Below are 14,443 nucleotides of genomic sequence, written 5' to 3'. Positions count from 1 at the left end.
CAGCTAGATTACAATGGGCCCATTTGGATATCCCGGAATAATTTCCATATCTTAAAATTAAAAAAAAACATAATGACTTTGGCATGCAATGTCACATATTCAAAGGATCCAGGGATTAGGGCACCTTTTGGGGTGTGTGTGGGAGTACTCTATCTTCACATTCTGTGATCACATTTTCTTGTTAGATTACTCAGCAGGCTGTGTGAGGTAATTGGACCAGAACTGAAGGAAGACAAGACTAGTAATATGGTGACTACTCTAGGTCAATAACAATGAAGGACTGAAATCAAATCAAGAAGGGCTGAACTAAGAAATAATTAATAGATTTTTATTTCCAGATTTGGTAACTGATAGATGAGGGGATTGTGCCAAGTAGCGTCATTTGGTGAGATAGCTAAAAGGAGCAGATTTGAGAGAAAAATGATACATTTCCTGAGACATTGAAGATAACTCCACATTTTGTTGACAAGTCATTCATAATTAGAAAATTACTCAAATGGTTATGTTGATCATTTTCAATATAGTATTATTCTTTGTAAGTGTTGTTAATATATTAAGAGGATATTATTTTAAAACAAAGTTGCCGGGCGCGGTGGCTCATGCCTATAATCCCAGCACTTTGGGAGGCTGAGGTGAGCGGATCACCTAAGGTCAGAAGTTCCAGACCAGCCTGACCAATATGGTGAAACCCTGTCTTTAAAAAAAAAGAAAAAAGAAAAAAAGAAAGCAAAACAAAATTAACTGTATGTACTCACTCCTTTCCAGTCTAACTAACAGACCTAGGTCTTTCTTTGCATAAAGTGTGGATGAGACATGTAAAACCCTTTCTTGTACTTGATATGAAAGTAATGCCTGTCTAGCAAATTAAGACATGTAGGTACTGGCAGAGGTTTGTTCGTTTGTTCTTAAGAATTTTGTTAAAAGGAAAATCTTGTATTGAGTATTTACTTTTAAACATCTAACCTCATCCTTATAATAAACCACATAAGAGGGGATTATTTTTATTCCCATGTTCCAGAAAAGGAAACTAAGCCTAAGGGAGGTTATGTAGCTTGCCCTAAATCCCATAGCGAGTGAGTAGTAGAGGTAGAATTCAAACCAGAATTGTCTGATTTCAAACACTATGCTCTTTACCTGGGGCTACAGGAGCTTACTCTTGAAGACCAGAAGAGGAAAGGAACTTCCAGGCTTCCACTTGAATGCCTTTTCCTTGCAGATTCTTTCTTGATCTCCCTGACTACATCATTTTCTTCTCCTCTGAATAGCTCCACATAGCTCCTTTTGGGTACTTAGCCACAGTTATAATTTACTTGTGCAGGTAATGTCTGTCTCTTCTCACTAAGCTCTAAATATCATAGACTAGGTATTGCATGGACTTTGGTTTACCCTTGAATTCTCAGTTCTTAGGATAGGGTTTTCAGTAAATGTATGCATGCATGAGTGAATCAGTGAATGTCATTTAACTTCTCTGCACCACAAGTCTGTGATCTCTAAAATGAAGTAATCAATATCGATTAATTTCTTTGTTCATTCAAAACATTTTTATTTTCCTACTAAATGGTCTGTAGTTCCCTTCAGAGAGACAAAATACAGTAAAAAAAAAAAATCTATGAGAAGTGTTACACATATTTTTTTATATTTGTCTATCTATTTATAACTATTCATCTACTATCTAGAAAATTTCTTTTCTACCTATAGTTATTAGTTATTTTGGGCTATCAATAAAGCCCTTAATGTTTTAATGTTGGGTAAATTATTAAATATGTGAAAATATTTGAATTCTAATATGTTCTATTATTGGTAGCATTATCACTGTTGATGTTTTTAAAATGTATCCTTTTATAGTTGAGGAAATTTTATAGATTTATAAATGCAGCTGTGTTAGGTTTATATATTTTTTTTCTCTACAAACTATGTTCTTTTTTGTAATTGAAGCTGATAACACGAAGCGTTGAATATAAGAGCTATAAAATATTTTTATTTGTTGTGCCTAATTTATTTCTTTCTTATTCAGCAGTTCTGTAATTGGAGCTACAGAGTGTTACATTTTATTTTCTGCAGGCTATTGCTTGCTCCTTTTCTGTTGCTTACTCTATCTTGGTGCAAATGTATTTCATTTCCTCAAATTGAAAATTTTTCTAAAAAATTTTTTCACTTCATGTGAAGGAAGGTTTATTGTTGTAACTATTTCACTTATTAAAGCTACTATATATATCTAATATTTTACAATATATTAACAGATAACAGTATTTTAAAATATCTTCCAATAGGTTTATTATAGTTACAATGTACTTATATTGGGATTGATATTTGGGTGACACTCTTTAATGCACAGAAACTATCTGGTTTGGGCTGCGCGCAGTGGCTCACACCTGTAATCCCAGCACTTTGGGAGGCCAAAGTCTGCAGATCACGATGTCAGGAGTTTGAGGCCAGCCTGGGCAATATGGTGAAACCCTGTTTCTACTAAAAAGACAAAAATTAGCCTGGCCGGGTGGTGGGTGCCTATAATCCCAGCTACTCAGGAAGCTAAGGCAGAAGAATCTCTTGAACTTGGGTGGCAGGGGTTGCAGTGAGCCAACATCACACCATTGCGCTTCAGCCTGGATGACAGAGCAAGACTCCATTTCAAAACAAAAACCAAAACAACCAAAAAACTGTCTGGTTTAGGTAAAAATATCCATTTCAAGATAATTTATCGATAAAATGCAGCAAGTCTTAGGATAAACAATAATCTCTAAAAAAACAGCAATTATTTTCACCTGTTATTCTTTATGTGTTGAAAGTGTTGTTGAAAAAAATTCTTCTATAATTTTTAAATAACTTTTTAATAACTGAAAAGTGTTCAGTACTTGAGTACTTCTTTTCCATTTCTTTTTTTTTCCTTTTGAAACAGAGTCTCATTCTGTTGCCCAGGCTAGAGTGCAGTGGTGCGATCTCGATCTCGGCTCACTGCAACCTCCACCTCCCGGGTTCAAGGGATTCTCCTGCCTCAGCCTCCTGAGTAGCTGGGATTACAGGCGCACACCACCACGCCTGGCTGAGTTTTGTATTTTTAATAGAGACTGGGTTTCACCATGTTGGCCAGGCTGCTCTCAAACTCCTGACCTCAGGTGATCTGCTTGCCTTGGCCTCCCAAAGTCCTGAGATTACCGGCTGAGCCACCGCGCCTGGCTGAGTACTTATTTGCTATAAGATTATATGTTTAGTATTGATGGAGATGGACAAACTGAATGTCCTTTAAGTTTCCTAAATAAGTAGAAAAGAAGCATAGCACAGAATGATTTTGACCTATTGACCTCTGCAACCCACTGGCCAGAAGTCTCATGCCTCACTTTCTTTCTTCCATAGTAAACTGCCAGTGTTCTGAATAGTTCAGAGCAATTCCCTGAGACCTGCTCTGGGACACTGAAATTCAGCTGTAACTAGTAGCTACAGGAGAAGTCCATTCTCATTTAAAAATATATAGTACCAACCAAAAATGATTGGAGGAAAGGTAGAGATGTGGTGTTAATTTTTTTCTGATAATAAAAATTTGCATAAGACACTTAAATAAATGGAGAGTGATTTCATATTCAAGAACTAGAAAAGTAAACATTGTTAAGGTGGCAATTCTCCCCCAACTGATCAACAGATTTAATGAAATCTGTAACAAAATCTCAGCAGGGTTTTCTTTTATTTGGTAGAAATTGACCCAAAATTTGTACAAAAATGCCAAAAACCTAGAATAGTCAAAACAATTTTGAAAAAGAAAAATGTTGGAGGACCTTTATATGTTATTATAAAACCTACTATAAAGATACAGTAATCAGCCAGGCACAGTGGCTCACACCTGTTATCCCAGCGCTTTGGGAGGCTGAGGTGGGAGGATCACTTGAGGTCAGGAGTTTGAGACCAGCCTGGCCAACATGGTGAAACCCCATTTCTACTAAAAATACAAAAATTGCCTGGGCATGTTGGCTCGTGCCTGTAATCCCAGCTACTAGGCAGGCTGAGGCAGGAGAATCTCTTGAATCTGGGAGGTGGAGGTTGCAGTGATCCAAGATTGTGCAACTGTCCTTCAGCATGGACGACAGAGTGAGACGTGGTCTCAAAAAAAAGTACAGTAATCAAAACAATATGATTTTGCCATAAAGGTAAGCATATAGATCAATGAAACAGAATAGGGAGACCAAAAATAAATATGTGGTTAATTAATTTTTTTTGACAAATTTTACTGAGGAAGAAAGTCCCTGAATTTTAGTCAGATTTGTTTCCCATCCTCTGGCACGCAAATGTCTCACCAATAAGTCCAGTGTGTTTGCTATTTCTTACTCACTGGATCCAATCAGTATACTGTCATCAATGTAATGGACCAGGGTGGGTATCTTGCAGAAGCAAAAAGCAATCAAGGTCTCTTTGAATAAGATTATGACACAAAGCTTGAGAGTTAATATACCCCTGAGGGAGGACAGTAAAGGTATATTGCCGGCCTTGCCAGCTGAAGGCAAATTGCTTCTGGTGGGCCTTATAGACAGGAATGGAGAAAACAGCATTTGCCAAGTCAATGGCTGCATACCAGGTACCAGGAGATGTGTTAATTTCCTCAAGCTGTGAAACCACATTTGGTATAGCTGCTGCAATTGGAGTCACCACTTGGTTAAGCTTATGATATGCCATTGTCATTCTCCAAGATCCATCTGTCTTCTGCACAGGCCAAATGGGAGAGTTGAACAGGGATGTGAGGGGAATAACCACCCCAGCATCTTTCAAGTCCTTGATGGTGGCACCAATCTCCTCAGTCCCTCCAGGAATGCGGTATTGTTTTTGATTTAGTATTTTTCTAGGTGGAGGCAGCTCTAATGGCTTCCATTTGACCTTTCCCACCATAATAGCCCTCACTCTACCAGTCAGGGAGTCAATGTGGGGGTTCTGCCAGCTGCTAAGTATGTCTAAGACAATTATGCATTCTGGCACTGAAGAAATGACCACAGGATGAGTCCAGGACCCACTGGACCAACTGTAAGTCGAACCAAAGCTAAAACTCTATCAATTACCTGACGTCCATAAGTCCCTACTTTAACGGGAAGACGACAATGATGTTTTGGGTCCCCTGAATCAATGTCAGCTCAGAACCAGTGTCCAGTGGTCCCCAAAATATTTCCCTTTTCCCAGTGCACATACTGGTAAAAGACCAGAGGTCTCCTTGGGGAAGGATGGGAGAAAGATTCACTGCAGAAATTATTGGTAATGTAGTGGGGTCTTTCCTCAAGGGGACCCAGCCTCCCCTTCATTCAAGGGGTTCTGGATCTGTAAGCTGGCTCAAGTCTGGAAATTGAGAAGCCGTGGTTCTCTGTTTTTATAATTCAAGTTGGTCTTTTGTCTATTCAACCTAGAAGTTTTCTTCTTATATAAATTCAGTAGGAATGCAGTAGGCTTCCTATCAATTTCACTTCTAGGAACACTGTTTTAACTCCCTGAGCTGCAACATTAAATGCAGAGTCCCTACTTAGGTGGGCCCAGGTCAACAAATGCAGCCTGATCCTTCTACCATTATCTCATATCCTTAATATCCATTCCCATGCCTGTTCTTCAGATTTCTGTTTATATGAATTAGAGAACTAAAGCAGTTCTTTTTGAGTGTGGTGCACCTCCTCATGGGTCGGTCACACTCTGAACCTCACCTCTAGGGGCCTGCAGGCACTTTAGTCTAGTTATAGTTCTAGAAGCAAACAGGGGTGTTGGGGGTGGCTCCTGAGGAGAATCAACATTATGGTTCCTGGCAACTGCCTCAAGGGCAGGCAGGGTAGGAAGCATCCAGCATGGAAGAAAGATATAGACAAGGAGGCTAAGCCAGTCTTGCCTTTTCACGTTTTTCTGCCTGCTTTATACTGGAAGCTGATTAGTTGTGCCCACCAGATTAAGGGTGGGTCTGCCTTCCCCAACCCACTGACTCAAATGTTAATCTCCTTTGGCAACACTCTCAAAGACACACCCAAGAACAGTACTTTGCATCCTTCAATCCAATCAAGTTGACAGTATTAACCATCACAGTGTCCCCTTGCTCTTTGATGTCCAGTTACACTGGCCTTCTTTCAGGTTTTGAATGCACTTAAATCTCTCCTGACCAAGGCCCTGTAATATGCTGTTCCCTTACGGAAGCTAATTACCTGGCCAGGCACGATGGCTCTTCCTGTAATCCCAGCACTTTGGGAGGCCAAGGTGAGAAGATCACCTGAGGTCAGGATCACCTGAGACCATCCTGGCCAACATGGTGACACCCCGTGTCTACTAAAAATACAAAAATTAGCCAGGCGTGGTGGTGCATGCCTGTAATCCCAGCTACCCGGGAGGCAGAAGCTGCAGTGAGCTGAGATCATGCCACTTCCCTCCAGCCTGGGTGACAGAGCCAGACTCCATCTCAAAAAAATAATAATAATAATAAGAAACTAGTTTCCTTCTTCCAACTCATCATTAAGTCCTACTCACCCTTCGGGTCTAGATCAATCATCATTTCCTTGGGGATAACTTTTTTGTGCTACCAAATCCTTTGAAAGCGTCATGTACTTCTATTTCATAGCACTTTTTATACTTAAAATTTGTATTTACATATGTGATTTTTTGATAATTTCTGTCTCTTCCATTCGGCTCTAAGCTATGTGAGGGAAGGCATTATGTCTCTATGTGTTCACTAATATATATCCCTAGTTCAAGACACAGTACCGCACACATATTGGGTTCTTTTTTTTTTTTTTTTTTGAGACAGTATGTCACTCTGTTAGCTAGTCTGGAGTGCAGTGGCATGATCACAGCTCACTGCAGCCTTGATTTCCTGGGCTCAAGCGATCCTCCCACCTTTGTCTCCTGAGTAGCTGGGACTACAGGAGCATGCAACCACTCCCGACTAATTTTTGTATTTTTTGTAGAGATGGGGTTTCACTATGTTGCCCAGGCTGGTCTTGAACTCCTGGACTTAAAATCCACCCGGCTTTGCTTCCAAGTGCTCAGATTGCAGGCATGAGCCACTGGACGCAGCCTCCAAGATAGGTTCTTGATAAATGCCTGTAATTTTGAAATACAGGGATTAGAGGGGGTTAGAACTAGAGTGATAGGTTGTGAAGTTTTCACTGAGGAAGTGATCTTTAAGTGATAATTAAAGCGTGACTAGAAGTAGTTAGGTTAAGAGGAAGTAAAGCATCTCAGGCAGAGGAAGCGAGTGGGGAAACTTGTGAGATAAGCAATAGCCTGTATAGCAAGTCCCAGGAAAGGAGAGTTTCACAATGACTGGAGCTAAAAGAGCGACAGCTTGGGAAATAATGTGGAATTTGTCCTAAGGGGAATGAGAAGCCTTTGGAGGGTTTTTTTTTTTTTTTTTTTTTTTTTTTGAGACGGAGTTTCACTCATGTTACCCAGGCTGGAGTGCAATGGCGCGATCTCAGCTCACCGCAACCTCCACCTCCTGGGTTCAGGCAATTCTCCTGCCTCAGCCTCCTGAGTAGCTGGGATTACAGGCACGCACCACCATACCCAGCTAATTTTTTTTTGTATTTTTAGTAGAGATGGGGTTTCACCATGTTAACCAGGATGGTCTCGATCTCTTGACCTCGTGATCCACCCGCCTCGGCCTCCCAAAGTGCTGGGATTACAGGCTTGAGCCACCGCGCCTGGCCAGCCTTTGGAGGGTTTTAAACAAAGTGTTGACACGGAAAGATTTGCATTTTCTGGCTGCTGTATAAAGACTTGATTGGATGGGAAAGAAGAGGCCGAAATGTGGGGAGACATTACTGCAGCCCAGGTAGACTATGACAGTGGCAATGAGGACAGGGAAATGAACAGACTTGAGACATTCATGTCTAAGAGGTGGAAGCAATAGACTTCATGACTGACTAAATGTGATGATTGAGGCAGAGGCTGGAGTCAGGAATGAGCCAGGTTTAACCTGGACGGCATTAGAGGGGATGGTGTACTACTGAGACCAGGAACACTGGAAAGGGCGTGACAAGGAGATTTGTTAGTTTTGGACATTCTAATTTTGAAATATTCTTAAGGCACCCAAATGAAGATATTTATAAAATAATTGGAAAATGAGTCTGTTGGGAATAGGAATATTTCATGAGGGATCTGACATGGAGATAAAAATTTGGGATTTAGCATTTAAGTGGTAATTGAAACCCGAGGAAACTATTGGTAATAGATGAGATGTCTAAGGAGAATGTATAGAGTAGGAAAATGCCTCAGGCACTCTTGAGCGGTTTTGACATATAATAGTTTAGGTGAAGGACACCACAAAGGAGACTGAGAAGAACTTATGAGAGAAACTGCAGAGAAACGAGGAGAGTACTGTGCTGCAGAAGTCAAAAGAATACAGCGTTTCAGGAGGAAGTATCCTCTTATATTGACATTCAGTTTCTACCATCTACATCTCAGTTTCTTGGAAGACACACACCTAAAACATTTTCACCCTCAGAGCTTTTTTTATTCCATCTTGCTGAAATGTCCTCCCTCTTTTCAAGCTTTAAGAAAAAGAAAACAAAGTTTTATTCTGTAACTATCTCTGAAAGCATCTTTCACATTTTACTATAGTCAGCTGTTTTCAAGACTGTCTTTGCTTTTGCATCATGACCAGTACAGTGACAGACACACAGGGGGAATTCAATGAATGTGAGCTGAAACATTCGTGATATATAACATTAAGAATATCTGTTGTTTATTAAACATTTACTGTTTCTGGATACCTGTGCTACTATTTGACTTATAATAGCTTTTTAAAAGTCTTATAAAAAAAAAAAAACTGTGAGGGTGTATGATTATCCCCATTTTATAGATGGGAACACTGAGGCTAAGAAAGAAAACTAACTTCTCTAAAGTCGCACAGTAAGTTGCAGAGCTGCAATTCACAAACAAGACTACCTGATTCCAAAGTCCATGCTTTCAACTACCACCTCTCCCAAGAGAAGTAAACATTCACATTTTCCAGACATCTGTGGAAGAGACATTTTTGAACTGGCAGGTTTCCCAATTCATCTCAAATCATAGCACATAAGCAACAGCCTGCTCTCATTCCAATAATGCTTTATTCTGGGTCTGACTGAGCCCCCTACTGAGCTGCCTTCCCTACCTGCAAAATAATAGATTTTTTTTCGTTCATCCACTCACCTAAACCTTCCTGCCTGAGCAGATTCTGTTTCCTAACCAGGAGGTCTGTCTTCAGATCAGTACCCTAATTCCGTATTTCCCTTCCCAACAGTTCTTTGCCCCAGTTGATTCATGGGATTACTTAAGACTCCTTTGCTTAAAGTGCCCTTAGTGGTTTTTTATCAACTCTTAGTGTCGAGCTACACTCAACATACTAAAATGTAAGCTTCACAGGGACAGGGACCTGGCCAATTTTGTTTATAGCATCATGTCCAGGATCCTGAACAATGTGATTCCTGCGACCTAGTAGGCACACAATAGATAATGGCTGACTGAATTAGTGTGTCAGTGATGGAATCCCAAACTTGGCTATTACAGCAATTTAGGCATCTTGTACCCTGGCACTTTGCAGAGAGAAATCATAAACTCATGGATGCCAGGAGCAAAACTATTTCCACGAAGGTTTGCCTGAAGGCTATGCAGGCCAGTCTTTCAGGACACAAACAAACCTAAGTGTGGGTGAGAGGAGGCAGAGCATGTTGCCTTTGGGAAGAGGGGAAATTCTTCACAAGTCACCGTATATAATTCACAGAGAAATCTGTCTTAAGGGTGATTTGTGTAAGAATTCTCTGGTTATTTATCTAAATAAAAAGTACTGACAGCACACTTATAATAAGCCTAAGAATTTCTTATCCCAATAGTTAAGCTTCCAAACACTAGGGGAAATGATGAATTCCCCAGCATTAAACCTCCTTCACTTTTAAGAGGCTGATTTATGGATCTGCTCTTATTTTCTGTTACTATTCACCCTGGCGAGTAACTTGCAGGCAAAATACTGATATTTGGCTACATGTATGCTTTATACTTAATTAGGGATGATGATTATCCTGGGATTCCTGGCCAGGTTACTTATGATGGCATATACAGAATCTGTGCCTGTACTATTGACATGTGCTAGAGAAAATTACATAATGATATAGAAGTGGTGTTACCGTAGATTCTTGGTCTCCAATATCGACAGAAACTCCAGCTTTATTCAAACGCCAAGAGTTCTGAGTCTGGGTTCGCATATTCTCCAGCAGTTGTTTCAAACCTATTCCACCTTCTTCAAGTCTTCTGCCAACCTATTTTAGGTCATTTGTGCAGAAAGCTTTGCTATATCAATCTTACCAACAAAATAGACAGCATATGAGCAAAGAAATATCTCATCTGCCTGATACCTTATGTTGAAGTGTGTCAAATGGGAGTGCTATCTGACTCTGTCCAGGTGTACTCCAAATACTCTTCCTATTCCACCACTTGAAGAAACTCTCTCCTTCCATTCTCTCTCTTTAAAAAAATTGTAAGGAGTTTCATTCACACTATTGTAACTTTTATTGTAACAATAAACATTACACATTTAAAGTGTAAAATTTTATAATTTTGACATATATCGATACCAGTGAATCCATCACCACAATCAAGAGAATAAACACATCCATCACCCCCAAACATGTCCTTATTTCCTAATATAAAACCCTTACCCTCATACCTACTTCTTTTTCCTTCACAACAGGCAACCACTGATCTGATGTCTGTCACTGCAGATTAGTTGCGTTTTCTAGGATTTTACATAAAGACAATCATACAGCATGTATTCTTTTTGGTAGGCTGGCTTTATACATTAATCTATTGATGGACATTCATGTTGTTTCCAGTTTTTGGCTGTTACCAATAAAGCTTCTATAAAAATTCTTGCACAAGTCTTTGTGTGTGTGTGTGTGTGTGTTTCTTAAGTAAATACTTGGCAGTAAAATGGATGAATCACGTTCATTATATGGTGTGTATTTCTAACTTTTAAAGAAACTGCCAGGCTTTTTCCTAAAGTGGTTGCCCCATTTTACATTCCCATAAGCAGTGTAATAGAATTCTAGTTGTTATACATCCTTGCCAACACTTGGTATCATTGGTCTTGTTATTTTTAGTTATTCTCATTCAGATGTGTAGTGATATCTCATTTGGAGTTTTAATTTACATTTCTCTAATGACTAATGAGTATTTTTTTCTGTGCTTCTTTTTGACACCATTATACCTTTTTTTTGTGAAGTGCCTGTACATTCTTTTGTGCATTTTTTAATCAGGTTATGTATTTACTTATTGTATTTTGAGAATTCTTTATATATTATACATACAAGTCCCTTATCAGTTGTATAATTTGCAAATATTTTTTTCCCAGTCTGGGATTGTCCTTTCATTCTCTTAGAGTCTTTCAAGGAGCAAAAGTCTTAATTTCAAAGTCGATTTTATCAACTTTTTCGTTCATGAATTGTGCTTTTGGTATCATTTCTCAAACATTTTTGCCTAGCCCAAGCTCACAAAGATTTTCTCCTAATTTTTTTTTTGGTCTAGATTTTAGATTAGGTCTATAATTCATTTTGAGTTAATTTTAGTATATGAATCAAATTTCAACCTCTTACATATGGATGTTTAATGTTTCCAGTATCATTTATTGAAAAGACTATCCTTTCTCTATTGAATTGTCTTTGCCCCTTTGCTGAAATTTAATTGACCATGTAATTGTGGGTCTATTTCTGGACCCTCTATTTTCTTTTACTGATCTTTTTGGCTATAGTAATGCCAATACCACACTATCTCGATTACTATTTTCTATGCTGGCCATGTCATAAACTACTTGCCAGCCTATGGATTGGTTTCCTTTGGATCAGGTGCCCATCTACTGTCCAGTCAGCTGCAGCTAAGTGTTGGGGAGAGCAGGTTTGCAGAATGCAAAGCAGGGCTGCTGAGGACTACCTCTGCATGCAGGCTGAGGGCAGGGCAGTTTCCTGTAATATGTGCTACTATTATGCAGGTTCAAGCTGCATAAATAATCTACTTTTCTCTCTGCATCCAGTTTTACCTCTTCAATAAATTGTATATCTTTCTAAAGCGCAAATTTTATCATATAATTTCCTTTTAAGATCCCTTGTCCTATTGTGGTGGCTCACACCTATAATCCCAACACTTTGGGAGGCCAAGGCAGGAGGATCGGGAGATGAAGACCATCCTGGCTAACACGGTGAAATCGTGTCTCTACTAAAAATACAAAAAGTTAGCCGAGTGTGGTGGCATGCGCCTGTAGTCTCAGCTACTCGGGAGGCTGAGGCAGGAGAAGCACTTGAATCCGGGAGGCGGAGGTTGTAGTGAGCTGAGATCACACCACTGCACTCCAGCCTGGGGGATAGAGCGAGACTCCATCTCAAAAAAAGAAAAAAGAAGATTCCTCAATGGTTTCCCATTGCCCTTAGGATCAAGTCTAAGTTCCTTGTCCTTAGCAATCCAACTTCTGCGTCTCTTTCCAGTTTCATTTCTTACCATGCTTACTCTTACCACTTCTCACATGTATACTCTAGCTTTGTGGATTACTTACCATTCCCTAAACATGGCATACTCTCTTGTAATTCTTAGACTTTTTATCATGTTTCTCTCTCTGCAAAGAAAATCTTTGCCCTTACTCTTTCCCCGCAACTAGCTTTTAAAAGTCTTTTAAGTCTTGACCAGACTCAGTGGCTCATGCCTTCAATCCCAGCACTGTGGGAGGGCTAGGTGGGTAGATTGCTTGAGCCTAGGAGTTCAAGACCAGCCTGGCAACATAGCAAAACCCCATATCTACAAAAAAATATGAAAATTGGCTGGGTGTAGTGGCATGTGCCTATAGTCACAGCGACTCAGAGGGAGGCTAAGCCATGAGGATTGATTGAGCCTGGGAGGTCAAAGCTGCAGGGAGCCATGATCACACCACTGCACTCCAGCCTGGGCAACAGAGAGAGATGCTGTCTTTAAAAAAAAGAAGAAAAAGTCTTTACATCTTCTCTTAGATACATCAACTTAATTTAACAAATTTTTATTAAGCAACTAATATGAGCTAAGAAATACACTGCACCGTGAGTAAGAAACAAGATTAATATGGCCCTTATTTTTATGTAGTGTGGAGTCTAGAGGAGGAGGTAGTCATTAAACAAGTAAATCCATATATACAATCATGTAGAAATAACACGGTGAAATTATGTTCCCTAATAGCGCAAAACCAATTTTAATACATCTGCCTATTAATCCTGCCCTCTCCCCAGTTCCCATTTTCAATGTGGTGGGCTAAAGTTCCTATCTTGGAGGGGAAGGCAAGGTGGAATGGGCCTCTGTATTCCCAGGAAGTAGGCCTCTGCATTCCCAGTATTCTCCCAACCCAATCTGCCTGTATTAGGCAGATCAAATGGCTGTCAAGAAGCCCAGGGATTCCTGGAATCAGTGCTATGATTCTGGAATTCCTGCTAGTCATAGAGCCTAGAATTATCCCCTGTATATTTATTTAAGCTGGAGAACTCAAGTACCAGCAGACTTCTCCAACTTTAGCTGAGACCAGGATGGATTTTCGTCACACAGCCAGACACATGGTGCTCTCCAGCAAACTATGCAAGATCGCTCCAGTCATTTCATTAGTCTCATAATAATATGGCCTAGTAATTTGTGAAACTGAATTTTTAGATTCCATTTGTTCAGTTATAGTGGGGTTTATGTATACACGAGATAAGTATAACAGAAGAGAAAGCACTGAGTGCTTTGTCAGTATGAGGTAAGAGGGTGAGGGAAAGTGGCTCTGAGAAAAGCCCAGGTGAATCCAATCAGCCAGTTACATTAATTGGGACTGCCGAAGGGTCAAGGCAGGCCCACAGTGGTGGATTTTAAATGTGTAGGCGGGGCCAGGCACAGTGGCTCACGCCTGTAATCCCAGCACTTTGGGAGGCCAAGGCAGGTGAATCACTTGAGGTTAGGAGTTCGAGAGCAACCTAGCCAACATGTGAAACCCCATCTCTGCTAAAAACACAAAAATCAGCTGGGCATGGTGGCGCCCACCTATAATCCCAGCTACTCAAGAGGCTGAGACAGGAGAATCGCTTGAACTCAGGAGGTGGAGGTTGCAGTGAGCCGAGATCCCACCATTGCACGCCAGCCTGGGTGACAGAGCAAGATTCCATCTCAAAAAAATACAAAGAAAAAATAAATAAATAAATGTCATAAAATAAAAAATAAAAAAAATGAATGTGTAGGCAGGCATATGCCAAGAAGGAAAGTATGTATGTAAACATAGGTACACATACTTACGTATATTATATGTCTATTTTATACACACATGTCATATATGTATACATAAATATATGGATTTATATATGCATGCATTGTGATTATATATTTATATAAACCATGTAGATTATATTATATATAAATATATGCATTTATATGTAAATTATTTATATAAACATATATATCTACATTTATTTATATAAACATATAAATT

The sequence above is a fragment of the Sapajus apella genome, unplaced genomic scaffold (genome assembly GCF_009761245.1).
Source record: "Sapajus apella isolate SASKATOON/1434 unplaced genomic scaffold, GSC_monkey_1.0 scaffold64, whole genome shotgun sequence".
In the NCBI taxonomy this organism is placed as follows: domain Eukaryota; kingdom Metazoa; phylum Chordata; class Mammalia; order Primates; family Cebidae; genus Sapajus; species Sapajus apella.
The sequence above is the reverse complement of the archived record's forward strand: the minus strand, read 5'-3'. Positions refer to the sequence as shown.